At 36.8% G+C, this 22661-nt stretch overlaps 1 protein-coding gene and 1 long non-coding RNA gene across 4 annotated transcripts in view; one reads left to right on the top strand and one right to left on the bottom strand.

The window, feature by feature from the left end:
* BNC2 (basonuclin zinc finger protein 2) overlaps positions 1-22661 on the top strand; it is a 345135-nt gene that overhangs the window by 148635 nt on the left and 173839 nt on the right. The gene's annotated exons all lie outside the window — the stretch shown is intronic.
* On the bottom strand, positions 1867-21639 carry LOC109363976 (uncharacterized). Its single transcript, XR_002109911.3, has 2 exons — positions 21510-21639; positions 1867-2280 (listed from the first exon to the last, which is right to left on the bottom strand). It is a non-coding gene; the product is annotated as an uncharacterized LOC109363976 (long non-coding RNA).

The following is a 22661-nucleotide window of genomic DNA, read 5'->3' as shown; positions in this document are numbered from 1 at the left end:
CAAGGATTCCTGCCCAAAGTACCAGGCAGCCTACGCTTGAATGATTTTGATTTTCTAACATCAGCCCTGGGGTTTATTTGAAAAATGTACATACACTGCAGCTTTAACAATTCAAGTGACTGCATGATTTTGACCAAAGAGTAAAGTATATCTGAAGATCATTAAATTTAAAAAAAGAGGGGGTAGGGGGTAAGGAGAGGTAAGGGGGGGAATAAATGTAGTAGTCATTGTACCAGCACTGTGCATGTGTGACACATGGTTTTTGTCTTTTCATCTTCCACAAGAGCCAGAAAGTTTCCTGCCGTTCTCTTTCCAGCTATTGACAAATGATTGCCAGATGTGAGATCTTTGCAGTGTTCTTTCCCCTTCACAAACCTGCAGTGATGGGATATTCAATTCTCCCTTGCCCATTTCATCTCCTTTCCACATCTGCCAGGGACACACAGGCAATACATCCCTACATGAGAGTTTAAAGTTTATTCAGCTCCTCCACTCCCCCCAATAAAACACTAAGAGACAACAGAATGAAGTCCATGTGACTCTCCATAAATCTCAATGCATTTTAAAGTAAGGTTCTGGTGCTGGTTTTTTTTTTGTGTGTGTGTGTGTGTGTGTTTGTTGTTTTTTGTTGTTGTTGTTGTTGTTTTTGAGGAGGTTGGGGTTAGATTTGAAGTTTGTTTTATTTGTGTGTGTATTTTGCATATAACTTTAAACACATCTATGTATGGAAAAGGTAATTTAAGTTTAAAACTGCTCAGGAGATCTATTGTCACAGTATATGAATTTCATCTCCTCCTGGAAAAAAAAAATTATATATATATATATATATATATATATATGGTACTTTACAGATCATCTACTGAAATGATTGGAATGAGTAACTAAAGGAATATCTGACTGCTTTTGTGTGAAACTCTTAAAAAATAAGTGAAAAATAAGCCTGTGACAGATGTGTCATCTCTGCCTTTTCTTCAGTCTTGCTACTGGATTTTTAGGAAAATTCTGAAGAAACTTTCCTTCAAAGTAGCTTTTAACATCCTAAGTGAAGAACTAATCTTTACTGTAACAGAAGTAATTCTGGAGTGGCCACACACGTAACTAGACTCACGCACAAATCTTTTCTGGCACTGCTCTCTAGAATTTGTGTTGGTGGGTGATATTTTTCCCTACTTTAAATGTGTTTAACAAAAAAAGGGAAGAAAAAGAGAGAGACAGACAAACTTTCCAGCCCCTGACTTTCCTATCGGGTGGGCTAACACAGGTGGCCTTTCTGTTTTAATACTACACTTTTGGCAATCTGAACAGCTCTTTAGTCCTTCACATGGATCAGCATTTTTTTAAAATTAATAATAAAAAAAAAAAAAAAAAACACAACCCAATAGAATGTCTGCCATATGTGCTTGAAGTAGTGGATGGAATTTCAGGACCATAGATGCTTACTTTTTAATCTTAAAAAATGCAAGACACTTGCTGTTTTCCGTATCTTCTCATTTTCAAAATGATATCCACGCTCACAACTGTTTTTCACTTAAATTGCCTGCATTCCTCCTGTCCCGAAAAATATCTAAGTATTGTGAGAGAAATACTGCAAGGGAAAATCTACTTCTTCTGACAGGAAGACAACAGCGATAAATAAGAATAAAACAAGCTGAATGTGAGCACAACATTTCTAAGATTTAGGATTTTTTGCATTCTGCTTTTGAAGATAATGGAGTCGTGAGATAGTATTGCAAGTAAGAATTTACTTCCCACATGGCTGCACCTTGGATTTTTGCTTTATGCCCTCCACCTTTTTTTTTTTTTTTTCCCGTGTAAGGAAGGACAGGTTATTTTTAGAGAAGCATAGAAAAATTAACACCTTGAATGTTGAGGCGAACAGTTGCCTGTCTTTTTTATAAAACAGTCAGGTTGGAAAATCCAGTAGGAGGAGATGAGATCCTTCAAGTCCAGAATGCTTCACATCATTTGTCCTTACTAATGCACGGGCTGGTTTCTCATGTCTTCCTCCTTCTCTCACCATGGTTACCCAGAGAGGTGCAGAGGTGCTAAGCAGTGGAGGTGTCATCCGGCCTGTGTACTGAGGGAACGTCCTTCAGAGGACGACTTGTCACTAGCCGTCAAAGAAGAGAGTGGCTTTGTGGTCTCTGAACATCTGGCAGCGCTGCACAGGAAGCTGAGGGGGTGTCATTAATTGTGATGAAATAATTTAAACCATCAGGAATAAATGAGGCTGTTAAGCTAAGTTCAGATTCCATTTGCTATGCACATGTGTCTAGCAGCCTGTGTGCAGTTAAAAAAAAAAAAAAGAAATGAGTTATATTAGCTTGTGAGTAGAAGTGAAACAGATACTGTAAATGAAGTGAGTTACAGTGTGATGACATCATGTAGAACAACATTCAGAGAGTGAGTTTTGTAAAATCAGCGTACAGGAAAGTGGAATGTTGCTTTGATAAAGTTTTGCATAAGATCACACCTGATGATGATAAATGAAGCGAAGGACAGTTTGATATTTCCAAAACATTTTGCTCAGCTTCAGAATAGCCTACCCTATAAACTGAGCTTTTGCCTAGAAATGTCAGCATAGTTATCTGCATTTTATACCTACCAATCTGCTAACTTTGGAACTGGACCAAGGCAGAGGTATTCACAAATATGTGGATGGGACACCAGTACAGGGAAAGCCTTTTGAAATGTTTAAGTTTGTTCTGTCAAAGGGAGAGGGGGCATACATATGAGATTTTCATATCTGTGCATCAGCCGCTTTATAAAACTCAGGAATTACACAGTGCAGGATTTCTGTGTTGTTACAAATAGAAAGGGAGGTAGATGATCACAAACTGAAAAAAAAGGGAATGCATTGAATAAAATGTCTCAGTTTGTTTTCTCCTTCACATTTCCAATATAAAGGATAATTAACCTTCCCAAACTTGCAGAGAAAATAGCTTTACAAAATCTAGTTGAATTGAACAGGTGTTATGTGCAAATTCCCTTGTTTTTAGGGTGAATCTGTAGGCAATCTCGTGATCTGGAAAGCAAAAGTGGTAGGAAATCGTGACTATGGCACCTCCAAAGTAGAAAAGTTTTGAAAAGTTAGAGATTCTGCTCAAATACTTCTTTTGGTATCTGTAATGGTACTGCAGTCATCTAACTGCAGGTAGGAGGCACAGCCTGTTGCTATGGCTAGCTGCAGCATATGTACCAGAGAGGAGATAGTCTGTTCACTGTAGTGCAGCTGCAGGTTGGCTTTAAATTCTGCCATTTAATTCTACCAGCAAAATATTGCTTGGATTTCTTTCTGTGATCAGATGAGAGCTTGGGTAAATCCTCATGTACTTTTTCTGTCATTCTGTGAAAACATTATGGCCAGGTTCTGAAATAGTGTTAACTTTTGTTCCATTATTCCATTTCCTTTTTGTGAGCTTCCAGTTTTCTTTGCTTAACTCCCATTTGGAACTACGGGTGCTTCAGCATTTGAGGACAGAGTACTTTAATTTCCAGTGGATGCCCTGAGGTATCAATAGAGCTAAGGCCAGCATCTCTGACTAATTTTTCCACTTTCCTTGACGGGGTCAGTGCCCCCAAAACAGTAGTCAGAAAACAGTCTTTTTTTAAAAGTCAATGATTCTTCTGGAATTATAAGTATTTTAAATCACTAAATTAGATAAATTTCACATAATTCACTTCTGTTATCTTGTCTTATGGTGTCCAAACAAGATGCAGTGGAACAAGCAAGTGATGAGAAATTAAATTTGTCCTAGGAAATGTAATGTATCACCAGTGTAAGGATCACTAGACTTCATTGTATGTAAACCCTTCATTGATTTTCCTTTGGATTGCATGCTCTGTAGGTGAAATCATTATTCTAACATGCGAATATTAAAGGGAAAACCAACAATAACAAACAGCACTATAAACGTAACTTTTACCCAAGCCATTTTAAAGTTTAGAATTCTAAATATTGTATCAGTGCTTCCTTCTGCCTGAAACCAAGAAATAGATGCTCTGGTTACCAACAAACTTAGGCTGGTTTCAGAGCATTCTCCAGAATGTTGTATAGCTGTGGGGAAAGCCAATGGGAGCAGGAGTCAAGAAGTTAACAACTGAGCCCTGTAAGGAGTCAAGCTGAATACAGTTTGAGTCCTGGAGATGCTCAGCATTTTTTTATGCTGGGGAAGATTCTGGGTGAGAAGAAAAATTGGTGCATATCAGGTTAAGGGATTGCAATACAGCTACATGTGCTGAGCTACGGGTCACTGAATTTGAAAAGTTTGGCTTTGGACAGTCAAGATATTTTCCTTATGTATAAGTGAAAAGAGTATTAAATATTGTCTTCTGGGATTGCTTTACTGGCTGTAGATAGATCATATCTCACCTTGAGTATGTTTTAAATATCTTTGCAGTATGTACATAGGTTGCTCCAAAAGTAATGCCTCCTATGTATTTCCATGGAAACTACAACAGATACCGAAAGCACAATAACACTACTTGATAGAGCAAATTCTCAGTTACAAAAGCACTGTTTTTCAACACAGTCACCACCATTAGCTCTGCATTTTCACCAGTGATGAACAAGAGGCTACACGTCACCCTCCTAACAATCTGCATGGCCATCCGGAATGTGGCTTGTCTTTCACATTGCTGCTGCATCAGCAGAAATGCACAGCCCCTTGCCTCACTATGCTCACATCTACTGTTTGGTCTCCATAAACTTTCAGCAAGCGTTGATGTATGTCAGCGAATGCCATTTTTTCTGCATGGAGAAATTCAATTACACATTTGTGCTTCATATGCACTTCCATGTCAGACACCATTGTGTCAGAGTGCCTCTCTGCTGCCATCTGTCACATGGTGACAACATGTAATGGGATATTGGTGGGAAGGTTCAATCTCTATTGCCAATACCACCCTTTCATAATAAAATAGGAGGCATTACTTGTGAAGCAGTGCTTGTGGCATGTATTTTGGCTGCTATGTAGCTAAAGAAAACAAAATGAAGACTTTTGGTTTGTTTGTACTGTATCTGAGATACTGGAGTTTTCTCCCCATCCCTTCCAAAGTATTTTTTTGTATCACTTGTAACTCCTGTAATTTATGCTTTGGTCTGATAGGAGTGCCACTTCTGCCTAATCCCTATCATGCATCAGCCACATTTGTTTACATCCTGCTGGAAGCTGTGAAGAAACTGTTCTTCAGTAATGTCACCAGAAAATGAATAAATAAAAGCGTTCTGTCCCTTAGGCTAGTATATATATTTCTGAGGAACAAGCTGTGTGTGCTTGTTTTAGATTACTTAAATAACTGGGTTAAACCATGACAAGAGTGCAGGAGGAGTGGGAGAGAGCAAAATTAAGAACAATGAAGTGAACAGAGTTTTACAGGCACTGTTAAAACTTAGCAACCTAAGTTAAAACTAGCAAGCCTGAGAATGGGCGAAGAAGGTGTCTGTACTAAATGAATGTAAACATTAGTCTGCTAGCCACTGTGAAATGCAAACTGCTCAAGCTGCTTTAATATCTATAAAATATGATTTTAAGGATCCTGGTTTCTGTCTCGGGAATAAACAAGAAATCTCATCCTTCAGAATCATATATTAACTTGGAAAATGTTCAGAGACATAAATTGAGCCTATTTTGTGCAAAGAAGTTAAGTGGATATTTAAGTTAATCTACTTTGTTTTGCAAAGCTGTTCTGTGAGATCTGTGACGTAATAGCAGAAATATTGTGATTGTAGAGATTTCTTAATGTATTTATAATCTATTAGGGTGATTTTGTTTGTCAATTCAGATAGTAGAACTCTGAAGGAAGTTGCTCTGACTTCTGTGTAAGGAGCCATACATTTTACTCCCAGTTTCAATTTAATTTTTATTTTTCCCCTACTATGGGAATTTTATTCTTTTAACCCATTGTCCCCTGCCTCATTAAGTACAAATACCCTCCAGATATTGTTTTCTCAGCGCACAGCAAAGTTCATTATAAATGCAGCTCACTGTTTATGGGCAGTACTGCTTCATGCTGTTTTGGTACGAAAGTATTTCACTTGCTTGTCAAGTTAGATATTAGATATTCCTTATGTAAACCAAAGCTGTGTTCCTTCATGTTCAAACAAACCATGAGTTTAGCTACTTAAAATTGGTAGCTAAGTTATGCAAGAAACTTTCCTTGAATTCTGCATTTGTTGGTGCTGGTGTTTTATCACTGGGAAAAAAAAATACACAATAAACTAGAAATTGAAATACATTCATCTGAGCAACTGGCAAGTCCATAGAACTGCTCTGAGCTTGGCTCCAACACTTATACCAGCTGAATTGCAGACAGAATATTGGAAAAACTGGGACTTAAATTTTTGTATGAAAATTGGTGGAGTAATATGTGGTCTAGTTTTACAAATGTGCTGGGCACCTGTGGCTTCCACAGATTTCAGGGGCATTCCAGAAACAAAGAAGATTTGAAAAACAGGCCAAGAAGGTTAAATTTCCTTTAAGGAAACAGACAAATAAATAAATAAATAAGAATGTTCTGAGTGCCATTTTGTTTTTTCTAGATCTTTGTTTTTATAGTCTGTGTGCCTGGTTACACCCTCTCAATCAATGTTCTGCTGCCGAGTGTGTTGCTTTTCTTTTGGGTAACTGCTTTTAAGCAGGCTTCTTCTATGGCACCAACAGGTAGCACAGGACCTATGTAATTCACTTACAAATATTATTTTTATGAACTGAGCAATTAGTGTCTAATGTGGAAGGCATTCCTAGACTTATCCTTCAATTATGCTCAATTTATTCTAGTTTAGAATAAATTGATGTAGTAGAACTCCATATATATGACAAGGTGAAATGGCACATGTAGATGCATTCTGTGCTGAGAAATAAAAAATGTCTGACTTACTGTTAACTAATAAAAAAAACTGAGTGGAAAATTTAAGTGTTTCATTTTGAAGAGGCTGTTGCATCTGCCTCTGGATTTTCTTAAATTAAGCAATTTTTTATTAGTGACCTTTCTCTTAGCACTATCCTTACTAACTGTTAAGTATATGTATGTGTTATTACTGTGGTTTATGAATCAGGTGGTGACATTTTTCTGATAAATTATCTGTGAAAAATGTATTTGCTTTTTTTACAATTACAATAAGAGTACAAATACATCATATCTGGATTTTTTTAAAGGACTTGACACATGACAGGGATACTAAGCAAACATTTTTCACAATCTCTGCTGAATTACACAGATAGATCCCAGTTAGATTTGATCTATTTTCTAGAAATCAGTCAAGTCAGATATTTTTCTGCCTTTACCAAAACAGAAATATATCACTTGGGCTGAGATACATCATGGAAAACCAGAACTGTATGGATAGGAAAGTGTCACTGGCAAAGTATTTTGCATCATCTGAGGTTTTTCATTTTGGTTATATCTGTTTTATATATTATAATATAAGTAATTGGATAGATATCACTATTAGATGTTACTGGAGAAATTGTATTAAACATAGCACTTACAAAGGAAAAATTTATAGTTATTTTCATCTACTTCATTCTTTGTCCACAGCAGTCACTTTCATTCCCTTGCATCTACCTTTGTCCCTCTTTACAGTTTTCCATATGTTCTCATAGTTAAATAGATGTTGATCATTAAATGGTGTGCTACTCAAGGTACTTAGATACAGCTTCTCACATATGTACGTGTGCTCTGTTGTCTACAAAGGAGATTTCAGGGGGCCAGGAAGGACGTGTATCACAAACAACTGTCTTTAGTAATGCCTGCCACTCTGCCACACAGTGGGTGATAACTGCTCTCGCTCTGAGTCTCTCATGAACTTGCAGGTTGCTGTCAGGAAAGAGAAGGACACATCTAAGCTGTGATGTAGCCTTCAGAAGAAAATATTTTCTGTTTTTACAATCAGTGATGGAGACTAAATATCCCAGGATGTGCCTTACTGCTAAGGCATGCTTTTCGGATCATAAGGTAGGTAGCTGAAAGGATTCTGCATGTGATTTTACATTTCAGAGCTAGGTGATAGCTGCTACATTTTGCAAATGTCTGACTTTGAAGATGGAATTTTGTAAACATTCTTCATAAAGTACAATACAAGTAAGGGAACATAGTTTGGTTTTGTTGGTTTGGTTTTGGTTGTTTTTTTTTTTTCATTTTATTTTGTGTTGCTTATTTTATTGATTCTGAAGTAGAATATTTTTTATTTATGTATTTATTTTCATAGATTACCAGGTAAGATACGTTGGATAAGCAGATGAAACAAGATCAAAGATTAAGGCAGAGAGCCTTCGGGTTAAAATTCTTTAATGCTGCATTCACTTGTATAGCTGTAGAAAACATCCCATACTCTTCCTGCTCTTTTCTACCTTGTACAAGAAGTAACAAAGAGGAGTTAAAAGACTCTAAAAATGTGAAGAGCAGAACAAGAAACAAATGCCATTGCAAGATCCCATTACCTGGCTACCTAACTGAGGACACTAGCATAGAAATAAGACTACCTTTCTATAAACTTATTCTACAGTATGACTGTATTTGTTATTTGTATTGAATTGGTGCATAGAAGTTCCAGTTGTGGAGCAGGAGTCTGGCCACTGTACAGAGAATGAATCTTACGGTGAGGAGATCTCAGAGTGGGGTGTTGCAAGTAAGGTAAATCTCCATACTGAACATCAAGAATAACAATGAGTGCCATTATGTGCCAATAATGTGTCAATAATGAAAGGCGCTAAAATTTCATTTTCTTGATTCAGGTTCTGGTTTGCTCTGCACATTATTTTGAGATTTCTTGTGGCATGCTGAAGGCCAACCAGACAGGTATTGAAAAAAATTAAAGAGATGGTAACACAGTTCAGTTGTGAGAGACTGAATTACATGTCCCTATTTGGATGTTTGTGTAGGTGGTCAATATTAGTGTGAGGGTGCTGTGTTTCTTTTGTTCATGCTAAAAGCTATTGATCTGCTATGAGATCTATGGGAACTACTTCTATTGGGTATCTGAGTCTGTACCAGTGGAACCAAATACTGTAACATGGCATAAGAAAATAGGATCAGATCATTATGATTGTAGGCAAAACCAGAGAGACTCCTGTAGACAAAATGGCATATGAAGACCACTTATGAGCAATAAGGCATTTCTTAAGTTAAGTGTAACATGGGGAGATAAGATGGAAGTTTATATTTTCTTTGAAAATATTTGCCTTTAGGAGTTGAAAAAGTGAACTCTGTGGCTTAGTGTTTACTTTGTATCTTGTTCTCTGCCATCCTTTATCGGGTAATATTAACTCACTTTATAAATCAACCCAGTCAATATATGAAATACTGGATATCCCGTAATTATGTTATAACCTAAAAATGTGAAATGTGGTTTATGAGTAGCTGATTTTCTGAAAGTCTTTTAAAATCTCAGCATGTGGATACCATGACTAATTCTAACTGCCTCAGCACAGTCTGAGATATTTTCCTTTGTATGAAAACTATGGAAGGGGTTGGAGAGAAAGCACTATACCACAAGCCACTAGGTCAAGTTATTCTGATCCATTGTCATCTACTTTTCATTCACATGCATGTGAAGAATCAACTCATTTTGGCAGGGACTGCTCTCGGTAACAATCAATTTAAAACCTGAGAATCTATCATAACTATATTTCTAGCTGTAGCAAAATGTATATTTACATTGCAGTCTGTCCAACATGAGAAATGTCAACAATATTAAAGCATATTCCAACTAGCAACAGTAGCTCTATCCAAATTGCAATCAAAGGTACAGTGTAAACAGCACAAAACTAACTTTTATGTCCTGCAGTAGTAAGCCAGTTATGTTCTGCTTAAATGTATATATGTGTATATATAACTATATACATGTATATAGCTATTACAGTAGTTCTTGCATATGCACTTGGATTATTTTTATGGCTTACATCTTGCTGTCAGACTCTTCTACATTTCAGTTACAAACATAGGGAGTACAGTCTTTGTTGTCTTTCCCTTTTTGAAAATGTGGTCTGTCAAAGATGCTAAGTAACAACTGGAAGACTTGAATCCCCTTCTGCAGAAATGACAGCACAAGCTTTCATTCTTTTACCTTTTACAGATTTTAAGGCATGAAGGATGTTTTTGTACATTGGAAGAAGGCAGTCTGCTGCACCTTAGGTCCTGAGTCCTGTTTGTGGCATGTACTGTCAAATTGCAGATTCTGCTGACATTTTTTGATTGGGTTCTTTGTATATTCACAGGAGTAAGGATCAATACATGCCTTTTTTGACTCTAAACACCACCAAGGACAGAGTGGTAGACAGCATTTCAAGGCAGACAGGTTGTTTTCTATCCTAGATTAGGTGGGTGACAGTGCCAGCTGCAAGCTCACAGGGGCCACTGCAGCCGTGTCTCAGCCCTTGGTCCCTAGGGAGAGTGATGGCTGGTGGCACTCATTATTTGGAGACTGAAAAGAATTCAAAGGAAGGACAGCAGGTGGTGACTGCTTTCAAAGTGGATCACAAACTGCCATCAGTTAGGAAGAGTGAATCATGATAAAGATGCACTCAGTCGCAGACATGATTATATCACTTTCTGTGCAAGCTCCACCATTCAGCTGCTGAGCTCCTGCAAGTCCCCACAGGGCTGCTGCTCAGTGCCTAGCTGAGTCACCATATTTCCAACAACCTCGTGGGAACTGGGCCTGTTGGAAAGACGTCCTACTGCAGGACACGCTGCTGTGGCACGTCCACCTGGGCTGGCTGCTGCCGTCATCAGATCCCCTGCAGGCACTGACTTGGCTTGGGACAGTGCAGAGCTAGCTGTAATGACCACAGTATGACCTAACCTCCTAGTAATGACAGCACCAAAATTTAGTAGGATAAAATCATTTTACTCGTTGGTTTCTTTGACTCTAAAGTCATAATCTGGGTAAAATTACATGGGATGGCAAGTTCTTTACAAGTCCTTTTGATAATTTCTGCAAGAAATTTCTTCACAGCTCTCAAGCCTTCTCATACTTCCTTACTGCAAGTTATGTTTCTTAAAGGAGCAGTAATCACTTATAACCTCCCAAGCTGATAATCATTACCACATTAGACAAATGTAAACAAAACTTTTTAACTCAAATAAAGTAGCTTTTAAAAAGATATATATATATATATATATATATATATATATATATATATATTTTTTTTTTTTGGATGGCCACAACAGGTTTGTTGTTCTCTGGTTGTGACAATTTAACTAGACTCAAGCTCTGATGATGGATGATGGGGAAGTCTGTGACAGGTTGCTTCTGTGCTGCTTATGTGTACTCTGAAGACCAGATAGATTATCTGACTTACTGTCTCTGTGACCTTATTATAGGAGTCTGTTATTTAGACTGGAAGTTCTCCGTCCAAATTGCCTTTAAAATTTTAAAATTTTACCTGTACAAATTTAACAAGTTAAGGATTATAAAAGTGTATTATGAATGGTTTAGGAAGTACTGGCACACTTAATGTGCAGTTTTGAGGAGCTTTTCACTTTAAAAAAAGCAGGCCTAGAGAAAAAATCACCTCTGAAAATGTGTTTGAGCAATATTCTTGTTTTGGAAGACCCAGAAAGTAGGGAGCCAATGACATTATAAAGACATGTACATTTTATTACCTAGTTTGCTAACCTATCTTTTTTTGCAGAAAGACCACCAATATCATATATAAACTCACAAATAATCAGTTAATGTCATACATATAATTATTTTCTTTCAGTCTGAGATCTATTAAACAATACTCTTCCTGCTGAACACACATAGAGATACAGATAATAAGATATACGTTCCTATGCCGTGGTGTACAAATGCATCTCAGTGAGGACTGGAGAGAAAGAGAGAGAGAGAGAGAGAGAGAGAGAGAGAGACAGAGAGAGAGAGAGAGAGAGAGAGAGCGAGAGAGAGAGATTTTCAGCAATCACTACAAAAAAACAGACCAAGGAGTTGCCCAAACTATTGGAAGGAAAGAAGGCAGAGAATTGAAGATGAAAAGAAATTAGGATAACGTGTGGATATAAGAGCCCAAGAGCAAAAGTATGTCTCATGATGTGAGTGTCCAAGAACACTATAAAGAGATAATATATGTCTTAAAATCAAGCCAGAGAAAATTCAATAAAAGAAAAAAAAATATGTAAAAGATATGTGAAACTCCTAATTCTAAAGAGCAGAATAATATTCCCTGAAGAAGATTACAAGGTGAAGTGAAATCCATAGCAGTTAAAAGGTTACCAAATGGTACAATCAATCTATAATAATTATGTTTTCCACAAATTAAGAATACAAACATATAGTTGTGTTTTGTGAACCATTACTCAGTCAGGAGAATAAAGTCTTTAGTATATCCAAGCATCCATAATGTGAATGCTTAGACTCTTGAGATCTATGCAGTTACCTAGATTAATAAAGTTAAATATATTTTTAAAACTTTGCTGAACTGAAGCTTAGATGTAGAAAAACAAGGTACAAGATAAATCCCATAGCTAGTTGGCGAAAAGATGATGTCAGAGTATGCTGCATGAAAATTACATATTGGATACAGTAGTAGGAAAGTTGTGAAATGATAATGGATCTTATAAAAGGATAGTAAAGCAATTAAAGAAATGTGAACTATAACTTGCCATACATTACACAATTCGCTTAAATGCATACTTCCTCTCTTTTATAGAGCAGTTCTCTTAAAATATGTAGGTCAATCTGAAAGTAGTGCCTCTTGTTTATTTCCATGCAAACTACAACAGATACAATGAACACAATAGCACTATTTGATACAGCAAATTCTCAGTTACAAAACACTGTTTTTCAGCAGTCACTACCATTAGCTATGCGTTTTCACCAGTGATAAACAAGAGTCTGCATGCCATGCTCATTGAAACCTGCACCAGCAGAGATGACCAACAGTTGCTGTCACCACTACTGAAATGCTTCACCTGGCACCTCACTGTGCTCACTTTCACTATTTGGTCTCCATTAATGTTCAGTGAGCATGTACGGATGTCAATGGGTGCCATTTTTTTCTGCACGGAAGGTTTCAGTTCCACACCTTTTCTTCATACGCACTTCCGTGCCAGATGCCATTGTGCCAAAGTGCCCCTCTGCTGCCGTCTGTTGCACAGCAGCAACATATAATGTAAAATTGGTGGAAAGGTTTGGCCTCTACTGCAGAATTATCAAAATCTGCCTCTAATGTTGTGGAACAACATAATAAAATAGGAGGCATTACTTTCAGAACAGCCCTTGTAGTTTTAAAGTTATATAGAAGAGTGGCTGTCCTCCAGTAATGCCAGTAATATATAAATTTGGAGGGTAGTGTTAAGTGGGAAAATATTTTCTTAGGCTGTTGGAATGGTAAAAAGGACTGAAGCAGATGGGGGTGAGTTGAATTAAGAATAACTCACAATTGACTTAAGCATAAATACCTTCTAATCCTTTCCTTTCTTATGGAACCAAGATGCTTTCACTAAAATCTGATAGTCTTTGCATTTTTTGTAGTTAGATATCAGAGATAGAGCAGAACAATTAGAGTGGATCTGGAAGCAGATTTACAGTAATCCATGATTTTATGTTTTGGGTTATTGCCTATCACAGATCACTGGTGTTCATTATAGAAGAAGAGCATGCTGTGGAACAACATGCATGAAAAAACGTTACAAATTAAAGCTTGCTATATTTTACACCATACAGTTTGAAATAGTTGGATATGATTTCATTTGCTTGTGCCTATGTTTGCTGAAAATTGTATCAGTTTAGTCTTCTGCTGTTCGAAATGTGAGTTCAGTTTGCAGCATTTGTTATGCACTGTTTGAGTTGAAAAGCCAGTGTAAAGCCTCTTTGAAGTTTAAGAAGAGAAATGTTGTACAATGTTCTTTCACAGTTTATTGCACATTTTGTGATGCACATATCTGATGCCAAACCTGTATCACGTCACATTCCCCTTACTGCTGAATTTCGATTGGTGAGCATTGGGTGAATTGAAGTCTGAGAGAACTGGTGATTTCAACCTGTAAATTTGTTTGACTCCTAAGAAGATAGTAAATGGTTTGGACAAACCGTGGGAAATTTCTTTTTTCTGTTTTGGCTCAGGTTAGCTTTGTGAAAAACAAAAACAAAAAAAAATATGCATTGATATCTAAAGAGATCAGGAGATAAGAGTCCTTTACTAGATTTTGTTTGGCAACTGGTGAGGTCTGTCCTCTCCAGTGTAAAACGCCGTGTGACTACTTCAACATACTCTTTGTAGAGTAGCATATTTCATGACTTTCAAGGGATTTTGTGACAATTTGAAAAAAAGAATGTGAGAATTCTTGTTTTGGATTACTTTTGTTTGTTTATTTGGCAGATAACCATATGGCAAATGCAGTTGTTTCCCAGTAGATACATCCAATTGTGTACGGACTCACAAAGCCTGAGGAAAGAATTGGATTCGTTGTTGAAGGGGTCATAGTGTGTAGCCTGTTAGCCAGAATTTTGAAGAGTAAGCAAATCATTAAGCTTTTGACATTCAGGGTTCTAATTGTGGTTTTGAGTATTAAGTTAAAGGATCAAATAGTGATAGTCTCTTTGGACCATCTGGAGTTATTCAGGCCAGCAGTAAATGTTCAGCAGATTTAGGACTGTTGTTAAGTTTCTAACATTGTTTTCTGTGGTGTATTTTTTTTTTCCCCTCTGTTTATTCAGGGGTGGTCTTAAGGTCAGTAATAGTAGGTGCTTCAAGAAAATATCGGTGTTTTGGGACAGTGACATCATTTCTGTTGTGTGTGGGCAGGCAAGTGTGATAGGCCTTTGCTTTCCTCAGTGGGAGAAATCAGTAAGTATGGTATGGCCAGAAGGTCAGTTGTTCCCAATCAGAAAGTGCTGACCCTTTGCAAGCCCATCAACATGTCTTTCATTTGTAATGACTGTGCTTAAGCAAGTCTTTGTTCATTAAAATATGCAAGCAAAGCTGCTCCTTCTTTCCATGAATAGTGACTTCTGATTTAATGAGGACCAGCAGAAGGATAATGTAGAAGCTTGCCCCTGTTCAAAATGGTGGGAAAGTGCCAGGGTGAGCAATACATAGGGCAGATGCAGTGATCTCACTTCCCCAAAACCAGCACAGATTAGATTCATGAGATTCAGAGATTTTGCCTGACCTGTGATTCTTTTTTGTGTCCTGGTATCTTGTCCTCCTTCCCAACCAGACCTCATCTCCCAGCATTAAATCCAGTATAGAAGCTTTGAAAAGACTGAAAAGTAGTGTGCATGCTGACACATTTTAATCATTCATACGATGATTGGTGGATCCGTGCTGTTGAACCACAATTATTGATCCCCTATTGTTGAAGTATATGGTCGACGAAATTTGGCCTGCCTGTTGCTGTCCGAAAAGGAAGGAAGCCTGAGCTATTCTAATCCAGTTCTTCCCATCACTGACAGTTGCAAAAGGGTGATGTGAATCCTCCATGGTGGTGAATCAGTTATCTTGCATTACTAGGCATTTGACTGAAACTGAAATGTCTAGGTTAACATGAATGAGTGCATTTGATGGGCTTGGGATGGATGATATTGTCCATTGCCATCATCTCCTAGCTGGCTAACTGCTTAATGGTAACGTAGCTGGGAGAACTGGCCTAGTGTAAAACTCTTTCCAAAGAAAACTTCCATGGTGTACATTAAAGATTCACTGTGGAGATGTTTCTGTGCAAGCTACATATATTACATATAAATCATATAATATGTGCCAGACCAAAGAAACGTATACTGTATATGCCCAGGTTAGTTCAAGACTGTTCAAATCATTGTTTTCAAATTTTTTACAAATAGCTGTCTCGTTAGTGCTGTTTTTTATGTTTGTTTGTTCTTTTCTTTTAGATCCAACTTTAAGTTCTGATAAACCTTGTGACACAAAAAATTCAGATGGAGAAGTCAAGAATAAAATACTGACAGTGACCATAGGTGACAGTGATTCATAGTAGAATAGGATTTTTCTGTTATCCAGGACCAGATACTTTCACAAAATAGGTCACCTCCCTAAAGTTTGTGTTTTAGCTTGAAAAGAGGATGAACAAGGAAAATTTGTTAAAAATGGAATCTGACGGACTGAAGCAAAACTGCAATTCTAATAACATTTTATTAGCACCTGAGAGCCTACATCTTTGCTACAACTCCCCGAATGTTTTATTTTTGTTATAATTACAGTATCTTGCCTGCACTTTGTCTCTCTGATCCTTTGTTAAAGCCCAGATCACTATGTGCAGACTGTGCTTGTAGGTGTGATTTATTGAGTGACAAGTAGCTGTAGGGTAGAACACACGCCTCTGTACCTGAGTAAAGTATTAGACATCACAGAGCTGGGGGGGGCGAGAGAGAGAAGAAAAGCACAGAGCAGTAACACAGCAGCTCCTGGATACAGATCAGACAAGAGGTTCTGCCACAAATCACCTAGAAACATGTCAGACGCTGCATGTTTGTTGTTTTACACTGAGGGCACAGCCGTAGTCCAAAAGTATTGATTCTTTTCTTTGTACAGAGACAGAAACTGTCAGCTCTAGCAGGCTGACCTTGGTATGGCTCAGACAACTATTCCCCACCCTGCCTACCATATGAACCCCTCAGGAAAAGTCCAGGCAAGATATGCCAATGTCCGTTTCACATAAACAGAGAGAAACCGAAGCCTGCCGAAACAGCTCCTGTCTCTCCCTCCAGAGGTCCACGGTAGCAGTTCTGCACCACATTCCCTATGACAGAGAATTCGATTTTTACCAGTGCCTCAACATTCAAGAGACATTAATTCTACTTAATCGTTCAAGAATTCAAGAACTGTCTAAAGAAACATGTAAGAAAAAAATGCACTGCTACTTCTCACAAAGAAAAGGCACTGGCTTTTTTTTCCCTATAGATCTGCTGGGGGGAGCAGGAACCAAGCCCACTCTACCCTAATCATAGGCAGGAACATTTTAACGAGATTGTAATTATTTGTGTTGGTATAGTAAAATGATCCAGGCATACTGTATATGTAAAAACATGACCACATTTCTGGGAAATACTTGAGCTAGCTATAAGTATTCTGTTCTTTTATTACAATATATTTCACTGCAGCAGAATTATGTAATGTGTTTGCAAGTGCTCACTGTTTTACTGATACTATTTCCCAACTTTTAAATACCTTTCCTCTTCTGTCCCTAACTCTAACACTCGTACTTGTTCTACGGGGAGCAGAAAACTCAACAGCAAGGAATGCTTTTCCTATGGAAAAGGTTAACCTGAGTTACAGGCTTGACTCCAGCAAACCGCAAAAACAGTTTAGTGTCTGTGAAGATACAAAAGATTTACAAAGCCTTTATTTGTTCATAATTACCTTCTTCTACCCGGTTCTAATATATCTCTTCTAATATATATCATGCTCTCTTTGGTCAATGAGTGATCTTGTTTTTCACTCTGGAAGTTTATAGAGAGTAAACTCACACTGAATATCATCATTATTCATTCTGTTTTTATTTAAAATACTGTCTTAAAATTCTCACCTTTTAGAATTATGAATTGGAGGATACACTGAGCATCAACAGTTCAAACATGCTTGAGGTTCCTCCTGGTTTATGCCTGCTTAAGTGTTGCTCCCTTGTGTGTGGAAGTGTTCAAGGCCATGTTGGATACAACTCTGGGCAGCCTGGCCTAGTGGATGTTCTGTGGCAGGATATCAGAGCTGAGTGATCTTTAAGGTCTCTCTCTAATGCAAGCCATTCTATGATTCTGTGATTCTATGAAAATACAGTGCCATTGGTCTACTGTCTAATAACTCAAGCGATATTCTTTCAGTACCTAAAATTTCTAAGATGCTATGTAGAAGAAATGGAAAAATAATGTAGGAAAGGAAGTAGCTGTGTTTTACTTGAGGAAGAAAATTACTGTAATCAAGAGGAAGAAATTCCAAAAGGATGAATGGATAAAAGAGCGGACATAGGTTGTAGTCATTTATGCTTTAAGACTTTCAAATTTTCATTACTATTTACCAGTTATTACTTGAATTTTAAAATATGTTTCTTGCTAAATGCAATTTACAAAGGAAGATGTAGATCATAATAGAGATTTATTTAGCTTTCTAGTATAAGTTATCTAAATCTATGTTTCTACTGAAAGGTTGTCACTCAAACATATTATATGAAATGAAAGCACTCTATCACCAAGTCAGAGAAGTTTTGTTGTGTTGAAAAGCAGCATGCAGGTTATTAATGGAAAAAGAAGTGCCTCTCTGTGTAAAAATAGCATTTCAATTTTTTTTTCAGGTTTTGCTCATTAAAGTAACTTCTGCAACTTGTGAGTTTTGAAAATGTAAATAATGTTGAACAGCGGTGACTCAGTAGGTTTTGAGAAGTGCATTCTAGACAACATTTTTTAAAGAAATTACCATGCTAATATGGCACTTGGTTCTAAAAATGTATACTTACTGTATTGTATAAAATACACACATGTTTCAGAGAGACATAGAGTCTCACCGTCACCAGAATTATTTCATTGGTTGATCAAAACCTAGTGACTGCAGTAAAGCCATGATATGGGCAGAAAATAGTTCCCCTCTTTTGATACCGTTTGTTTATGGATTTGATAGGATTGTGTATATGAGTGCTGCCTCTTCTCATTTACAGTTTCTTTCCCTTTTTTCACTCAATAATTGCAAAGAAATTTTCAGCAATTTGAAATATGACTAAAATCATGGTTAAATCTTTGACAGAATGAAGAAATTGAATCATTTCCCAATTACTTCCACTGTAGATTTTGTCACTTCAGCACTTCACATGGTATTCTGAAAAATTATAGAATCATAGAACCATAGAATGGCCTGGGTTGTAAAGGACTTCAAAGATCAATCAGTTTCAACCCCAATGCCATGGGCAGGGCTGCCAACCACTAGACCAGGCTGCCCAGAGCCACATCCAGCCTGGGATGTTTATGCATAAAAGAAAACTTTGAGTTCTTATGCATAAGAAAAATTCCCGCTAGCAGGAAGATGGTTAATACTTGAGAGGAATCTATGCTTTCCCATCTTTAACTTGTTTCTATTTGTTCTAAAGAGCATTACTAGTTTGGACAGTGAGCTTTTCTGTTCCTTATGCCCTTATGTTCTTCAGTACTACTGTTGTTAAATAACTTGCCATAAAACATAAAGGCCTTTTTTTCAGTGAAAAAGGCTATTAATTTAAATTTACATTTTTTAACATATCTGTTAGATTGAAAATTAAAAAAAAAAAAAAAGGCCAAAAGGCCAAACTGCTGGCTTTTTCAGTTATTTCAAAGCAAAGACTTCATCACAGTATAGTGTTCATAAGTGTAAATACTTCCTAGATGCAAAAAAGCCTCCTTTATGGTAATCATCAGATGAGTAAGGCAGAGAATGCAATGCAAGCAGTGTGTACTTCAGATATTACAACATGCGAATAAGACAGGCAGGTAATAATTTTAACTAGTCTAGAAAAGCAATGAAAGAGATATAAAAATGGCTGTGCATTGGACACTGTGTACCCTGAAGTCCATGTTATTCTTAAGGATGAGGTATTCTTCTGTTCTCTTTGTGTAGGTCGTAGTCACATGATGTAGACTTACGGACTTACATTGCTTTTTGAAGTGTCAACTGAGTTATGCCTTGCCTTGTTAGTATCATGTTTGATTTCTTGGACAGGGTCTATAAATCACTATGTAATATGCAGGTCTTTTGAAAATGCACCCAAGGTTTATTGTCAGTAACAGACTAGTGGCCTTATGTGGACTTTTCCATGAATAAAACAGATTGATGAGCCATTTTATAGCATTGCAAGCTGTATTATAAATACATCACCCTTTTCAGTAATTTAATGTGAAGAACATCTAATGAGCTACCAGCTATAATCTGACAGAGAACTGAGGACACTGCTAGGCTCACAGACCAATGATATAACTTCAATTAATCAAAGACTAAAAACTTAAAAGTTTCTAAGGATTTTCACTTTTTTTTTTATTTTTTTGCTTTCTTTTTAAATGTTAAACACAAATGTTAAACACAATAGCAATGCAGTACTATTACAAGATTCTATTTGACATATGATAAAAGCAGATAGGTTTGTGGAAGGAAGAGAGGAGGGAGAAGTTTTAAATTTGTGTATAATTTTAAAATGGAAATATTTAATTTTTAAATTTTTAAGTGAGTATTCAGTACTACTGCTAATATGCAGGGAGACAAGAAAATCATTTAAAAAAAAAAACAAACAGATGAAGAAAAAAGGAAGAAAGAATGAGTTTATAGAAAAAAAGGCTTTTTGTGACTGTTGTTCCTAAAAATGGTTACCAAAACACTTCCTCTTGACTGCAATTTATAGAGATTTCTGTTTTGACAAAATGCGTGTTTTGTGGTGGCAGGAATTTCTGCAGAAATGAATAAAATAAGGACATTATTCTGACTATTCATAGCCAGAACAGTTTTGAGTATGTACAATAGTCATGCAGTGCACAGAAAACACTATTTACCAGCAGAGCTGTGAGAAACCTGTAAATGACATATACATGTTTTCATGTATGAAAAATGCCAGTAAAAAGAAAAGTATAAAATTGCATCTGAAAGAGGAGGATAGAAACATGCAAAAAATTGTCCAGCATTCATTTGTTACATCTTCCTATTTATTCTTTGTTGTTACAAATCTCTCTCTCCAGATAGAATTATAAAGTAAAACTAGCTTTCAAAGCCTTCTGAGACTCTCTCAGCATCTGACTTTTATTCACAGGAGCTGAATTCCGATCACATCAAAAGGATTACTAAAGAAAACTTTGGTGGAGCTACTAAAGTGACAAAATTGATTTAGAAACAATTTACTTACAATGTAGTATTTTAAACATAAATTTAAAGACAGTTTAAAATTCATTTTACAATAATAAGAGAAAATGATTATATGTTCCCTGCTAGTTGAAAATGTCCTAGAGATTTTCTCAAATGAGACTACTATCTGAAAAGTTTCATTAAACACTTAAGAATGTCTTAGTGACTAGTGTACAGTTAAGAACTTAAATTTTTTAAATAATATTTTTCTACTGTGAAGTCAGACAGGCAAATAAGCAGTTCAGCATTATAGGAGATTTTTTTCCTGCAGGTCAAGCACAAAAAGTCTGAGTCACACAAACACACAAAAGGCAAAGTTCTGAAAACCCCTAATTACAGAATTTACAACAATGAAGTGTTTCGCATGAAAAGCATAACATTTTCAGTAACTGCCTCTAATCAATAGTGGCTTTTTTTTTTTCACCTCAATTTGTATTCTGAAGTATGCATCCATACTTTTCACTTATTTTAAAGGAGAGAGACCCATCATTATACTACGTGCCCCATTAAAAAACGTTACAAGTAAATCTTATAATCAGTTAATACATATCTGCTCTGTCTCGAGTTTAAGATTCCAGTTTTAATGCCATTGCCCATTTTAGATTTCACTCTGGTTTACAGTGCAGCATATACTGTAACATTCACAACAGCCTGAAAGGGAAGGGTAGTTTTCTGATATAACTAGATATGAAGTTCTTCACAAACCTGATGTGGGCAAAATTCCCAGCTGAAATGATGGGATCTTCACCTGAGTAAGGAGTCTGATATCTCAAAACTGGGCTCCTGTCTTTGAATCCCAGTCCTTCCTGAGACTGCCGTTTGAAATCAAAGCAGGACCCACTCTTTGACCATCAGTCTTCTGACATACACAAATGACACATCATGGCAAGGAGGTCTCTCAAAGGAGCTGAGGTGGTGTCCGTTGTCTGTAAATACGGAGGTCTGGAGTATGTGTTCATAATCATCTTGTACTTGTTTATTGAAACTATATTGCCCTCGACTTGCAAAAAGACAGTAAAGCCTGGAAAATCCAATAGTACTCTTTGGACAGGTCAAAGTCCTCTGTTAAAATTTAACGTCATCCCCTGTGTGCATCAAAAGAAATCACACAGTCTCAACAAGATGTATCCGCATTTCAGTGTTGTGAATATATATGTTATTTGTGAAAAGCTCCATGACTTTAGGAAGAAAGGGACTGTATGAGAGAAAATAAAAAAAGATTTAAAACCTCTCATATGCATAGTTTATTCTTTCTTTATCATTAATTTGGCTGAAAGGGTAGTAATACTCTTTATAAAATGTATATCTATGCTCTGTAAATAGGGGAACTTTTCCAGACTCAACTAAAAAAGGCACGTTAAGGTGGCCAAAAATAGCTAAACTTTAGAAAATCAACCTGCATGCCATTGCGTCTCCTCATGACCTAATAATATTTGACTACAATGCTCTGTTGCAGATGGCTGTGTTCTGGGGACCCATTCCCAGAGTGCTGCCATTTAACATTTAACGTGTTTCTTTTGCAAACTTTTATGTCAGAAAATAGTCCCCGGAACACTCAGTGAAAGTGAAGAGGATACGATCACAAAAAAGAGAAAATTCAGAGTAAATGTTTGCAAAAGGTTGTTTATGTACTGACACCCAGTTTTGTTTAAGAAAATTTTCAGAGATACAGTACTGAGGGACGTGATCCTCCCTATGAATTACTGTGATGCTTGGGCAGTTTACAAATAGCAATATTTACAGTATTTAGTAGAAGCATTCATTTGAACTCTTCTTCTTGTCCATTGTTTAATGAAATGTTACTAACTATGCTGTGATGAGCATTTACAATCCGGTTGCCTTCAATGAATGTTTACC

This window comes from Meleagris gallopavo, chromosome Z (assembly GCF_905368555.1).
Source record: "Meleagris gallopavo chromosome Z, MGAL_WU_HG_1.1, whole genome shotgun sequence".
Lineage (NCBI taxonomy): Eukaryota > Metazoa > Chordata > Aves > Galliformes > Phasianidae > Meleagris > Meleagris gallopavo.
This window is presented reverse-complemented; position numbering and strand designations above follow the sequence as displayed.